Raw genomic sequence first — 13,526 nt, 5'->3', positions numbered from 1 at the left:
TTACTGTTTGATGATAAAGACATTGCCAAAATATGCTCTGTGTTATTCAGTTGATAGGTTTCCAGAATAACAGTAATCCACGGGTAGCTACTGATAGCTGCCCTCATTTTTGGAAGGAGGGATGTTGGCTAGCTCCCAGCAAAATCTTGAGGAAATTATGCTTAAGCATTTCCTTCACAGCAAAACACTACAAATGCAAAAGAATAAGGAACCACATGTGGTAACCTACTTAGATATCCAAAAGGCAGCTTGGAAAATGAGCTACCCTGCCATTCTATAGAAATTGCTAACAGTGGCAACCCAATTTCCCAGCTGACCCGAAGGAGATGGCAGCGTTCATTACAAAACCTCTATTCAGAGCTTGGGCTCTCATGCCGAGTGTAATTTGTTTAGGGATGAGCTGTGAACTTGGATCTCAATTTGCACAACAGGATATGGTTTGATTAAATGTGTCTGGATGCATCTGTAATGGAATTATAGATTTCAATTAGGGGCAGGCAACAACCATAGCAAGGCAACACTTTCTAATGCTTGTTTCAGAAGTCTGGGTCAAGGGCAAGAAATGTTAACATGTTGGCAAATACGTGTGTCCCCACACCTCTTGACTCCCTTCTTTGTTATCCCTCCCTTTGTTTATCAGTGCTTCCTCTTCATTTTTCCTATTTTCACTTTTCAAAGTTAAGTTTCTGGGAACAGAAGTTTGAAAAGAGATGTTAGGTATTTCTTTACAAGACCATGCTTCCTACAATATATATGCCAGTGCAGTGCATAATAACAGGGTATAATAAAATACAAATACTTAATTGAAATACCACAAAAAGCACAATCAAAACACTTTCCAAATGCCTTAACCTGCACACATCTAACTAAAATCTTTGCAAATAAATCGCCTCACCTTCAGTTTTCAACCCAAGGCTTCAAAGAGCTTCATTCTACTGCATCAAATTGGGTATATATATATACATAGGTATATTGGGTATATATATATACATTGGGTATATAAATATATAAACATATATAAATTGGGTATATATATATACATACATATACATAGACCCCTTCATGGATCACTGCCTTGCCGTGGCGAAGGGGCTTGAAGAACTCAGAGAAGCTATGAACTATGCCGAGCAGGGCACCCAAGATGAACAGGTCATAGTGGAGAGTTTTGACCAAACGTGATCCACCTGGAGTAGGAATCGGCAAGCCACTCCAGTATCCCTGCCAAGAAAACTCCATGGACAAAGACAACAGGTATATAAAAGTTATGACGCTGGAAGATGAGCCCCTCAGGTCGGAAGGCGTCCCACATGCTACTGGGGAAGAGCGGAGGACAAGTACAAGTAGATCCAGAGCTGATGAAGCGGCTGGGCCAAAGCCGAAAGGACGCTCAGTTGCGGATATGCATGGAAGCGAAAGGAAAGTCCAATGCTGTAAAGAAAAATATTGCATAGGAACCTGGAATGTAAGAACCATGAACCTGGGTAAGTTGGATGTGGTCAAAAATGAGATGGCAAGAATAAACATTGACATCCTGGGCATCAGTGAACTAAAATGGACGGGAATGGGCGAATTCAGTTCGGATGACTATCATATCTACTACTGTGGGCAAGAAACCCGTAAAAGAAATGGAGTGGCCCTCATAGTCAACAAAAGAGTGGCAAAAGCTGTACTGGGATGCAATCTCAAAAATGATAGAATGATCTCGATACGAATCCAAGGCAGACCTTTTAACATCACAGTAATCCAAGTTTATGCACCAACAACTGGTGCTGAAGAAACTGAAATTGACCAATTCTATGAAGACTTACAACAGCTTATAGAAGTGACACCAAAGAAGGATGTTCTTCTCATTATAGGGGATTGGAATGCTAAAGTAGGGAATCAAGAGATAAAAGGAACAACTGGCAAATTTGGTCTTGGAATTCAAAACGAAGCAGGGCAAAGGCTAATAGAGTTCTGTCAAGAGAACAAGCTGGTCATCACAAACACTCTTTTCCAACAACACAAGAGACGACTCTACACATGGACATCACCAGATGGGCAGCATCGAAATCAGATTGATTATATTCTCTGCAGCCAAAGATGGAGAAGCTCTATACAGTCAGCAAAAACAAGACCTGGAGCTGACTGTGGCTCAGATCATCAGCTTCTTATAGCAAAATTCAAGCTTAAACTGAAGAAAGTAGGAAAAACCACTGGGCCGGTAAGATACAATCTAAACCAAATCCCTTATGAATACACAGTGGAAGTGAGGAACAGGTTTAAGGATTTAGAATTGCTGGACAGAGTGCCTGAAGAACTATGGATGGAGGCTCGAAACATTATACAGGAGGCAGCAACGAAAACCATCCCAATGAAAAGGAAATGCAAGAAAGCAAAGTGGCTGTCCAATGAGGCCTTACAAATAGCGGAGGAGAGAAGGCAAGCAAAATGCGAGGGAGATAGAGAAAGATACAGGAAATTGAATGCAGAATTCCAAAAAATAGCAAGGAGAGACAAGAAGGCCTTCTTAAATGAGCAATGCAAAGAAATAGAGGAAAACAACAGAATGGGAAGAACCAGAGATCTGTTCAAGAAAATTGGAGATATGAAAGGAACATTTCGTTCAAAGATTACCATAATAAAGGACAAAAGTGGTAAGGACCTAACAGAAGCAGAAGACATCAAGAAGAGGTGGCAAGAATACACAGAGGAATTATACCAGAAAGATATGGATGTCTCGTACACACCAGGTAGTGTGGTTGCTGACCTTGAGCCAGACATCCTGGAGAGTGAAGTCAAATGGGCCTTAGAAAGCATTGCAAATAACAAGGCCAGTGGAAGTGATGGTATTCCAGCTGAACTATTTAAAATTTTAAAAGATGATGCTGTTAAGGTGCTACACTCAATATGCCAGCAAGTTTGGAAAACTCAGCAGTGGCCAGAAGATTGGAGAAGGTCAGTCTACATCCCAATCCCAAAGAAGGGCAGTGCTAAAGATTGCTCCAACTACCGCACAATTGCACTCATTTCACACGCTAGCAAGGTTATGCTTAAAATTCTTCAAGGAAGGCTCAAGCAGTATGTGGACCGAGAACTCCCGGAAGTGCAAGCTGGATTTAGAAGAGGCAGGGGAACCAGAGACCAAATTGCAAACATGCGCTGGATTATGGAGAAAGCTAGAGAGTTCCAGAAAGACATCTACTTCTGCTTCATTGACTATGCAAAAGCCTTTGACTGTGTCGATCACAGCAAACTATGGCAAGTTCTTAAAGAAATGGGAGTGCCTGATCACCTCATCTGTCTCCTGAGAAATCTCTATGTGGGACAAGAAGCTACAGTTAGAACTGGATATGGAACAACTGATTGGTTCAAAATTGGGAAAGGAGTACGACAAGGCTGTATTCTGTCTCCCTGCTTATTTAACTTATATGCAGAATTCATCATGCGAAAGGCTGGGCTGGATGAATCCCTAGCCGGAATTAAGATTGCTGGAAGAAATATCAACAACCTCAGATATGCAGATGACACAACCTTGATGGCAGAAAGTGAGGAGGAATTAAAAAACCTTTTATTGAGGGTGAAAGAGGAGAGCACAAAATATGGTCTGAAGCTCAACATCAAAAAAACGAAGATCATGGCCACTGGTCCCATCACCTCCTGGCAAATAGAAGGGGAGGAAATGGAAGCAGTGAGAGATTTTACTTTCTTGGGTTCCATGATCACTGCAGATGGTGACAGCAGCCACGAAATTAAGAGACGCCTGCTTCTTGGGAGGAAAGCAATGGCAAACCTAGATAGCATTCTAAAAAGTAGAGACATCACCTTACCAACAAAGGTCCGTATAGTAAAAGCCATGGTTTTCCCAGTAGTGATGTATGGAAGTGAGAGCTGGACCATAAAGAAAGCTGATCGCCGAAGAATTGACGCTTTTGAATTATGGTGCTGGAGGAGACTCTTGAGAGTCCCATGGACTGCAAGAAGATCAAACGCATCCATTCTTAAGGAAATCAGCCCTGAGTGCTCATTGGAAGGACAGATCGTGAAGCTGAGGCTCCAATACTTTGGCCACCTCATGAGAAGAGAAGACTCACTGGAAAAGACCCTGATGTTGGGAAAGATGGAGGGCACAAGGAGAAGGGGACGACAGAGGACGAGATGGTTAGACAGTGTTCTCGAAGCTACAAACATGAATCTGACCAAACTGCGGGTGGCAGTGGAAGACAGAAGTGCCTGGCGTGCTCTGGTCCATGGGGTCACGAAGAGTCGGACACGACTGAACGACTAAACAACAACAACAACAATATACATAGAAGGTGAGAAAAGGAAATCAAACACTTGGGATTCTTAATAATCCAGTGCAATTTGATACATTAAGCTTGCATCAAACAGGGTAAGCAGTTTAGGGATTGTGTTACAAAATGATACATGCAATTACTCGGTTAGGCTGCATGGATAGGCCGCAACTTTTTGGCTCTTGAGACAGAAAATATGTTACCAAGTATCATCTGGCACTCTGCACCTTCCCAAAATGATGAAATTCCCTTAGCTTCACTTGACAGCTTAATGTGCGGTTTGTGTGTACTTGTTGCAAGAAAGCAAACCTTGGCATTGACTGGCTGCCCTTGTTGAAAAGACTTCAGGTATACACTAATACCTAATCATGTACCTGACCCTTTGCCAGCTGCCAATGAAGACCCTAAATCCTGGCAAGAATAAGAGGCTTCTTCCAATTGGCACTGCCCCACCAGTGACTTAGCCAATAGTCACGTGCCTTTTCTAAGGTTAACCACCTTCCTTTTCTGTAACAACAAGCTAGGATTCTCTGAAAGTGAAACTACATGCTGCCAACTTCCTTCCCCAGCTGTACAATAAAAGGAGGGTGAAGAAGAAGCATGCGAGCCCAATACCTTCCCCTGGTTACTTTTTCACAAAGTGCTATACTGCGTTTGAGTGTTTCAGGTGAAGCAGGCCACCTTCTTGTGATTTCTTAGTTGGAACACCACCACCTCTTCTAGGTTAAGGGGGAGGGGTCCTCAGAGCCAGCACTACTTTTGAGTAATGAAATTTATCTTGCCTAAGTTTTCACAACATCTTGGAGCCAGCAATTGCTTTGACAAATGAATAAAAGATCAAATAAAACATTCCAGGTTCCGTCAAAGCCTTATTATAAAGAATGCGTTTGGTGCCAACAGCAACAAACTGCCATTGTCTCCAGATTGTAAACCCGTGAGAATCTGTGACACCATCAAATTAATCCTATTAATTAGCAGGCCTTTCCCTGAGCAATTGTATTTGCAATATATGCCATAATTGGCCTGGCCATAATGGAAAGAAAAGAGAGCATCAATTGGCATTTGTGTGAGGAGATGAGAGCAGAGAGTGAAACCAAGATTAGAGGTAAAACAAGAGATTCACTATGAAAGGATGGTGCAAAAAAGGGCAAGACATAGAAAACTCGGTATTTTGTTATAACATGTTTAAAATAAATGTCAAGTTCTTTACATTCCTGCTCTCAAGCTTCACATCAGCTTTTCGCTATTTACAAATAAAGTCTCCAAATACAAGGAGCTGATGGGAATGTAGAAAGTCCTGTACAGTGGTACCGCGGGTTACATACGCTTCAGGTTACATATGCTTCAGGTTAGACTCCGCTAACCCAGAAATAGTACCTCAGGTTAAGAACTTTGCTTCAGGATGTGAACAGAAATTGTGCTCTGGCAGCGCGGGAGGCCCCATTAGCTACAGTGGTGCTTCAGGTTAAGAACAGTTTCAGGTTAAGAACGGACCTCCGGAACGAATTAAGTACTTAACCTGAGGTACACACCTTTGAAGTTAACTTGTATGGTAATTATCCTCCCTTGGCCTCTATTCTTCTCCCATTTTCTACTAACAATTTTATTTGAGCCCTTTCATATAGACTAGATCTAAACAGCTTGTTATGAGCCTGGACAAAAAGATGTTTGTTAACTGTCTGCAGTTGTGGAACATTGCCATTGGGCATTGCTCTGGGTAGAACAACAGTCTTGGCATGCTAAGAAGTGAATATTATGTATAAACAGAGCTGGTGCACATAGTGGCTAAGAGTTGCTCTGAGCCAATGAACCCGATTCAAGTCTTGCCCCGGTCATGGCTGGATGGCTTTATGGAAGCCACTCTTATGAAAAGCTGTAATGGCAGGGAGTGGGGAGGAAAGAAGCCACCTAGTGGTAGGCACTGCTGGTGCGCTCTTATTGCAATAAATCAAAGATGCATCACTGTTAGGGAGCATAATTTACATGTAGGGTGGAGCTACAACATATGCTTAACTGTAACTGTTGCAAAAGGTTACTCAAGAAAAAGTGCTTGAGGGTACCTCCAGACTGTCACAGTTTTGTGGCAGAGATTCAAGCACCTAATGCAAATTTAGACTTGCACAATTAAAAAGTGCTCTGTTGCATCAGTGCAACAAATCTACTTTAAAATGTTGTTGTTGTAGCTCAGAAACTCCTAGAAAGGGGAGACCAAGACTGGAAAAGGTGCTCTTCCTTTGTGGAGCAAATACTGAAAAAGCAGGGAAGGGCAGATTTCTAAACTCAAGTCTTCCAAACTGGAGCTTCAGTTTTTTCCTGGATGGCGGCTTGAGCCAGAATCAAATACGAAAGATAAGTACCGTATTTTTTGCACCATAGCACTCACTTTTTTCCTCCTAGAAAGTAAGGGGAAATGTCTGCGTGTTATGGAGCGAGTGCCTGCGGGTGGCGGGGGAGGTGGGATCTGCTGCAGTCGTGGGCAGAGGATCCATGGTTCCCCTTCCTTCCCTCCTCCGTGGTTACAAAGCATGGGTCCACATGGATCCTCAGGATTTTTGCATTGGGCTACTCCAAACTCACTGTCAGATCACATGTCTGTGGCCACAGCATGAACCACAAAAATCATACATCCACTATTTCGTTTAGAATATTTTTTTCTTGTTTTCCTCCTCTAAAAACTACGTGCGTGTTATGGTCTGGTGCGTGTTATAGAGCGAAAAATACGGTAACTCTTCAACACTGAACCCATGGATTACACTGATCCTGAATGCTGACCCATGCTTATATGTTCATGATTATTACAATTTATTACGCATCCTTTACCCCAAGGTCCTGGATGGGGGTGTTACAACAATTAAACCCCAACATTAAATATTACTTAGCATTGTTGCTTAATTTGCAATATCGTTATGATAATATGGTCTGTGTTACAGGGTTGTATGAGCAGGACCACGTTCAAAAAGCACAATGTTATGATGGTGATGTGTTGTTGTTTTAAAAAGAATTTTTATTGGATTTTCAATTGCATAGATAACAAACATAAAATATAAAGTCCCTGCGTTAACAAAACAGGAGAGCAAGAGCATTAGCACCATATATAAAGATGGTGATTATCCTTCCTGAAAGAAGAGAAACTCATGACTGTTATGTGACTCTCTAAACCCCCATCTTTCTGCAGAAGAGAGTGGATTCCAAACATGAAAGTACCACAGTCCTTAATCCAGAGCAGGTCACAGCCATATTTATCTAAAGAAGGGATTGCCAAGCATTGAGCAATGTACTACTAGTGGACTATATGGAACCAATACTGGAAAAGGATCTGCTTTGGAGGCTTTTACGCAGAGGTTGGGTGGCCATCTGTCATGGATGCTTTAGTCGAGATTCCTGCATTGCAGGGTTGCACTAGATGACATTTGGGATCCCTTCCAACTCTACAGTTCTATGATTCTATTAATCATATTAGCCAGGCTGGACTTGCTCTACACTTCAACATTAGATATTTAAGGAAAGGAAGAAGGAGAGAAAGAAGAAGTGGCGATATTACCATCTGGTGCCTGCTTTGCCCGAGGTCTTATGAGACATTGTGCCCCATATGTCAGTGTTCACACTGCCAACCTGATGAAGATCCAAAATGGCAAGAGCAATAACGGCTCTTTAGCTGTTCCTCATGGCACTTTTTTTTTTAAGTGTATGCAAAAAGAGATGTAAATACACATGGTAAAGCAGTTGTCAATATATATACGTATAATAGGAAAATGCTATTTCTGTGACCATTGAAAGTTCAGCAGTCTCTGGAGGGATCTAGGCTCCTGAACGTATGTATGTATGTAAATAATAAATAGGAAAGAACAGAAATATTATCTATCCCACCACATTACTGACCATCTTCCTCCTTCAGAGATCTGAGTAATTATAAAAGCTTACAGTAGAAAACTGGCTCCCTAACAGGTCTGGAAGCCACTAACCTATCAGGTTCCAAATGCTTAATTAGAATTTTACCGGGCTTTGGCCTCAGAAGACCTGGAACCCAGAGTTAATTTCAAGCTCCCACTTCTGGAGGTGAACTAATAAAAAGATAACGGAGTGTCTCTGAGCACATGCAGAGCACACTTTCTGTTTCTATTCCTGTTCCACATGTCATGAGCTGAAAGTTTCAGGTAGTTGTGCTCTTCCACCATTAATCTCTGCACTTAACAGGGCTGGCCCTACCATTAGACGGCGTGAGGTGGTTGCTTCAGGCATTTGATGTAGGGCACTATAAAAGTGCACCAAACTGTTAGTTGCAAAATGTATTTGAATTGGAAGTGCTAGAAAGAGGGAGAGGGTGGTTACAAGGCGCCTCCTTCCACCCGCTTCTTGTCACCTCAAAGTACTGTGTTTCTCTGCTTGACTTCTTCTATTTTTAAACTAGTATGTAAGGCAATACCCGTATTTCCAGAGTAAAATTACAAATGTGAAAAACATGTTCAATTTAATAAGGAATTAAAATGAATATAAATCCCAAAAACTGACACCCCAAATCCCCTAACTCACAGCATGGTTCGTTCTAGAAAGGAGGAGGCTGGGAACATAAATTCTCAAGTTAATTCTTATTTTGTTTCCCTAATCCTCATATCAAACTCCAGCAGCAGCTTCTCCCCAGCTTTTAAATTAGTCCGATACAGCATTAAAAAGAAAAGTTAATAATCTTAACACCAGTCTCACCATGAAACATGCAACACTGCATAATGAAAGCCAAGAATAAAAGGAAGATCAAATTGTCTGCAGTTCAGATTACATGATTTTCAGTGGAAAACGTTATTGTTTCTTCTCCTTCAACAAGATCTTATTGGGGGGCAGATTTCCTTTGGTCCAGAAAACAACATGCACAGGAGTGAGTTGTGTGCCCACTGCAGCAGTCATGGCTAATGAGGATGCTGACTAGGAACCAGAATGGGGTAATAATAATAATAATAATAATAATAATAATAATAAATTTTTATTTGTACCCCGCCCTCCCCTGCCAGAGCCGGGCTCATCATATAAGTAAATAAGAGGTGGCATCATTACCATCAGAAAGTATGCTTTGAAGGTGCAACAATGCCAACACTTTGCTGAATTAAGCAGGTCTGGGTCTGAGATCTCTTGGGAATCACATGCTTATTGCTCACTTACACACTATTGGCCAATCTTCAAGATCACAGCAGGGCATAAATGCTGCTCAGACAGAATCCTTATTACCAGAGGTCCTATTTGATGTTTAGCATTTATAAATCGCCCTCTCAAAGTGACTTTTGAACACACAATTGATGCACAAACTGAGAGTATTCAGAGGCCAATTTAAAAGCAATGCTTAATTTAATTTGGTATGATTTTGCGACTTCCGTTAATATCCAGGAGCATAGCATATCTTCCACCAACAACATTTAAACAGATGTGGTTGATATATTCTATCTGGTTAATATTTTACGGCCTTTTAAACGTGTTTATGGGGAAAGAGTTATTATTTTGTTTTTTGTTTTAACTATTTATTTTGTGGACCACTCTGAGATCTTCGGATAATGAGCGGTATATAAATTGAATAAATAAGAACAAGAAAAAGAATAATGGTTATTCTTACACCTTTTTGTCTCTTTTCTTTGTCTTCTTTATTCTGAACCTCTGTAAAGGATGCTATATATTTTGTATTGCCTGATATTGAATTTAAAAAGAATGCAAATTAGAAAGTTTTGCCTTTAAATGCGAACTGAGACAATTTCTTCCTCCATTCCTAGGTATGCAGGAGGCAGTAGGACCAGCCAGCCAGCAGGACTGCTTGCCTTGGTTGCAAATGCCAGGTGTAAGTATAAATTAGTATCTTTCCCCCTCAGGTTCAATAAAAATGTTTGAAAGCTCATTTAGTCTTCTTCAGCAGTGTGAGTTTTATGCAGTATCTCACGGTCAAGGGTTTCTTTCCTGACAGCAATGGGTGAGATATCCTAACTCTTACAGAGGAGCACCTGTGACCTACTTCGTGCCTGGACTTTGTTCCCTTCACTTTTGGTTTCAAGCACTGAACCAACTGTAGTATTAACACAGCTCCCTATTCTTATCAACTGGCCACTGATCCTTTTGCTGACTCGCCCTGCTCTCTGCTGTAGCTGAAATAAACTTCTGAGGTCCATTTGTTAGTCATCATCCTACTAGGAAGACGCCATTGGGGGTACATGCAGCTCTATAAAACCCTTCCTTGGAAGTTAACATTGAGACACAATTCAGTACTGGCAAAAGTAGTTAGGTAACCCAAGGCTAATAGCAAAACTGTGGCAGATTTAACTTTTCTAACAAATAATGAGGTCTCAGGGAAGAAAAAATTTCCTGGAGACACTTGGCCGACTTACTGAAAATCTGAAGTATCAAATCACTGCTTTTAGGATTTTCTTTTTTAATCTTCTTGCTATTTAAATAAGCAGTATGCACACACACACACACACACACACTCCTCTGCTGGCAAAGGTGCCATACAGTGGTCTTGGTTCCTGCTTGGGCATAGGTGGATATACTGAGGGTGTTAAAGGAAGACACAGCCACAAGTACAGACTGCTCCAGTTCTTGTAATTGTGTGGGGGTAAGGTACTAGAAGTGGGGCAAGTTCTAACATTGGTTAGAACTTACACATAATGCTGCTCCTCCCCACCTTCTGATGATGATGCATTAGTTGCCCCACACATTCCCACTTCCCCTTCCTGTGTTCAAACTGGGTGCCTAGAGAAAGCTGGTCCCATCTCACTCTGAGTCCTGCGGGGCCTAGTCCCTGTTCTCTGTCTGGCTCATTTTCATCTAGGCTGAGAGGGCAAAGCCATCACCAAGGCCAGCTATAAAGGCTGCTTCTGCCGCTCAAGGAGCCTGAAAACCATCATGGTGGGGGATTGTTTAGTGGTTGTTGGTGAAGATCAAAATTTGTTTTTGGAGATGCATTGTTTTTGCTATTATGTGGATTGTTTTAACATTTTATAATTAGATGTTCTTTATTATAAGTTATCAGTGGATCATTTGATTTTTTTATCAATATGAGATATTTCCATTACTCCATCGTTTATATGATTATCTACATTTTGTTGAACCTTGGAATAGTGAATTATCTTGTGTAAACTCTTCAATGTGAACCGCTTTGAGCATGGCTTACCATGGAAAACAGGCATACAAAAATTATGATGCTATGCTAACTGCGGTGTTGTTTCTGCTTGCATAAAAATGTGATCCTCTGTATAACTGCATCCTTCCATAATGACCAGTTGTTCCACAAATGGCAGACTTCTCGAGCTTCTTCATTCAAGTATTTAGCTGCACGATGACAAGCAGGTGGCTAATCCAGCTTTAATATTTTTCAACCTATCCTACTAATACGACAATAAATTTGATTTCAAGCTGTGCAAAAGCCTGACAGCATTAAAACTGTATCTGTCCTCCACTGAAAAGATGCTGCCTGGTATTCAACAGACGAGGTAAAATAAATAGTCTCAATAAGCCCCTGTGTTTCATTTCAACACTTTCCTGAAACAAGATCAAAGGCAATTTGGCACAACGTTAGAGTGTGGAAATGTATTCAGTGAAATTGTTAATGGAATATTATGCCATTCCTATATTGGCTTTCGTTCCCACCCGAATAAAGAAATCAGAATTTGCAGGGCAAACCTGTACACATCTACTCAGAAGTAAGTCCCATTGAGATCAATGAGGCATACTCCCAGGTGTAGTTAGTGAATTGTTTTGGTTCACATATGGGTTCAGGAAGTGCAAATTAGGTGGGTTTGCATTCAAATGGAAAGTACGGTACATTTATTTCTCACCATTCCTATCAGGGAGTGGAGTTTGTCCTTCCATAGAATCATAGAGTTGGAAGAGACCACAAGGGCCATCGAGTCCAACCCCCTGCCAAGCAGGAAACAAATATGCTGTCAAAATTGTACATGCCACTGGCCATGCCACCTTCAAAGGTGTCTTGAGTCTGACAGAGTAGGGTACCACCTTTCTTTTTAGTGCCCTGTCCATGCAAAAGAAACCAAATAAAAATGTGGGCGAAACAAAAGTCTAAACTATTCTTAAAACTATCAAATATTTCTGTGTTGCTGTATACAGTCCTCAGTCTCAAAAATCTCAGAGAAGCCCTCAGTGACTCTGAACAGAAGATATAGGAATGGCATAATATTCCATTAACTCACACGTGGTTAATCAATGTGGTTTGTTCCTATGTGAATGATCAGTGATGGCAAACACCTATGGGTATATTAATATTTTGTAACATAGTTTGTCACACTTACAGCATTGATTCATTTTGACAACATTAATACCTTGGCATTTTCCTTTATTGTTTCTAATTAGGGTAGGCAAATGGCTTTTCCCAGAGTGAATCAATACGATACAGTTGGTGAAATGTAAAATGTATGTTAAACCTGAATTCATTGTAATTTTTTTGCAAATGGCCATCAATCAGTGTTAAAATATTGGCATAGCAATTAAAAAAAAAAAATCAATCCAGCGTCTGCCATTGTTCACCCTCAAATGAATCTGTATAAAGAGACAAAATTGTTTTTGTGATCTTTTCTTGCCAGCAAAGCTGAAAAAGTCACTTGAAAATGTAAGAGGAACACGATAAGCAATTGGTTTGCATTGCTTGTTGTAGTTTGTCACATTTGAAGGGCATTCCTCCACCATGTCTCCTCTACCTATTGAGTTGTTCTCAGGAAAAGTGTGAAAAGAAGATGCTGCCCGTTGGCTCCAGCCCAGTTTTAATTCCAAGACTCCGGAGAACTGCGGCTGCTGGCCCTTCTCCCCTCTGGTGGCTTGACCTCCGTGGTGCCAGACCACCTGCCCCGCATGTCGGCAGCTTCATGTGCCTTAAGTGTGCAGTGGCAGCCGCAGGGAATTGCAAGAGTCCCGCATGCCAGGAAGGCATTAGAAAACGCAAGTTTTTAGGCTGCCCCATCTATTTGTTGGGTGATGAGAACTACTGGAATGGGTGGCTCCAGACAGCGCACATATTAAATACCCCAACTTGGTAAGGTGATATTTTCTTGTGGAACGAACCTACGGAGCCTCGCTCGGAAGATCGGGTACCATGTTCTGCGCATGATAGAAGAACCTGATCTACGTGAGCCAGGCAAGCCCTCGTGGGCTCCTTCCCCACAGCAATTAATTACCTAATTATGCGCTGTTTTCTATAATGTTTCAAGCACATTTAGATCATTTTATATCACGCATGTGCCCTGCTAGTTAACAGCGGTTGCGGTCCTGTTG

Source organism: Podarcis tiliguerta (genome assembly GCF_965153285.1).
Source record: "Podarcis tiliguerta genome assembly, chromosome: 3".
Classification (NCBI taxonomy): Eukaryota; Metazoa; Chordata; class Lepidosauria; order Squamata; family Lacertidae; genus Podarcis; species Podarcis tiliguerta.
The sequence above is the reverse complement of the archived record's forward strand: the minus strand, read 5'-3'. Positions refer to the sequence as shown.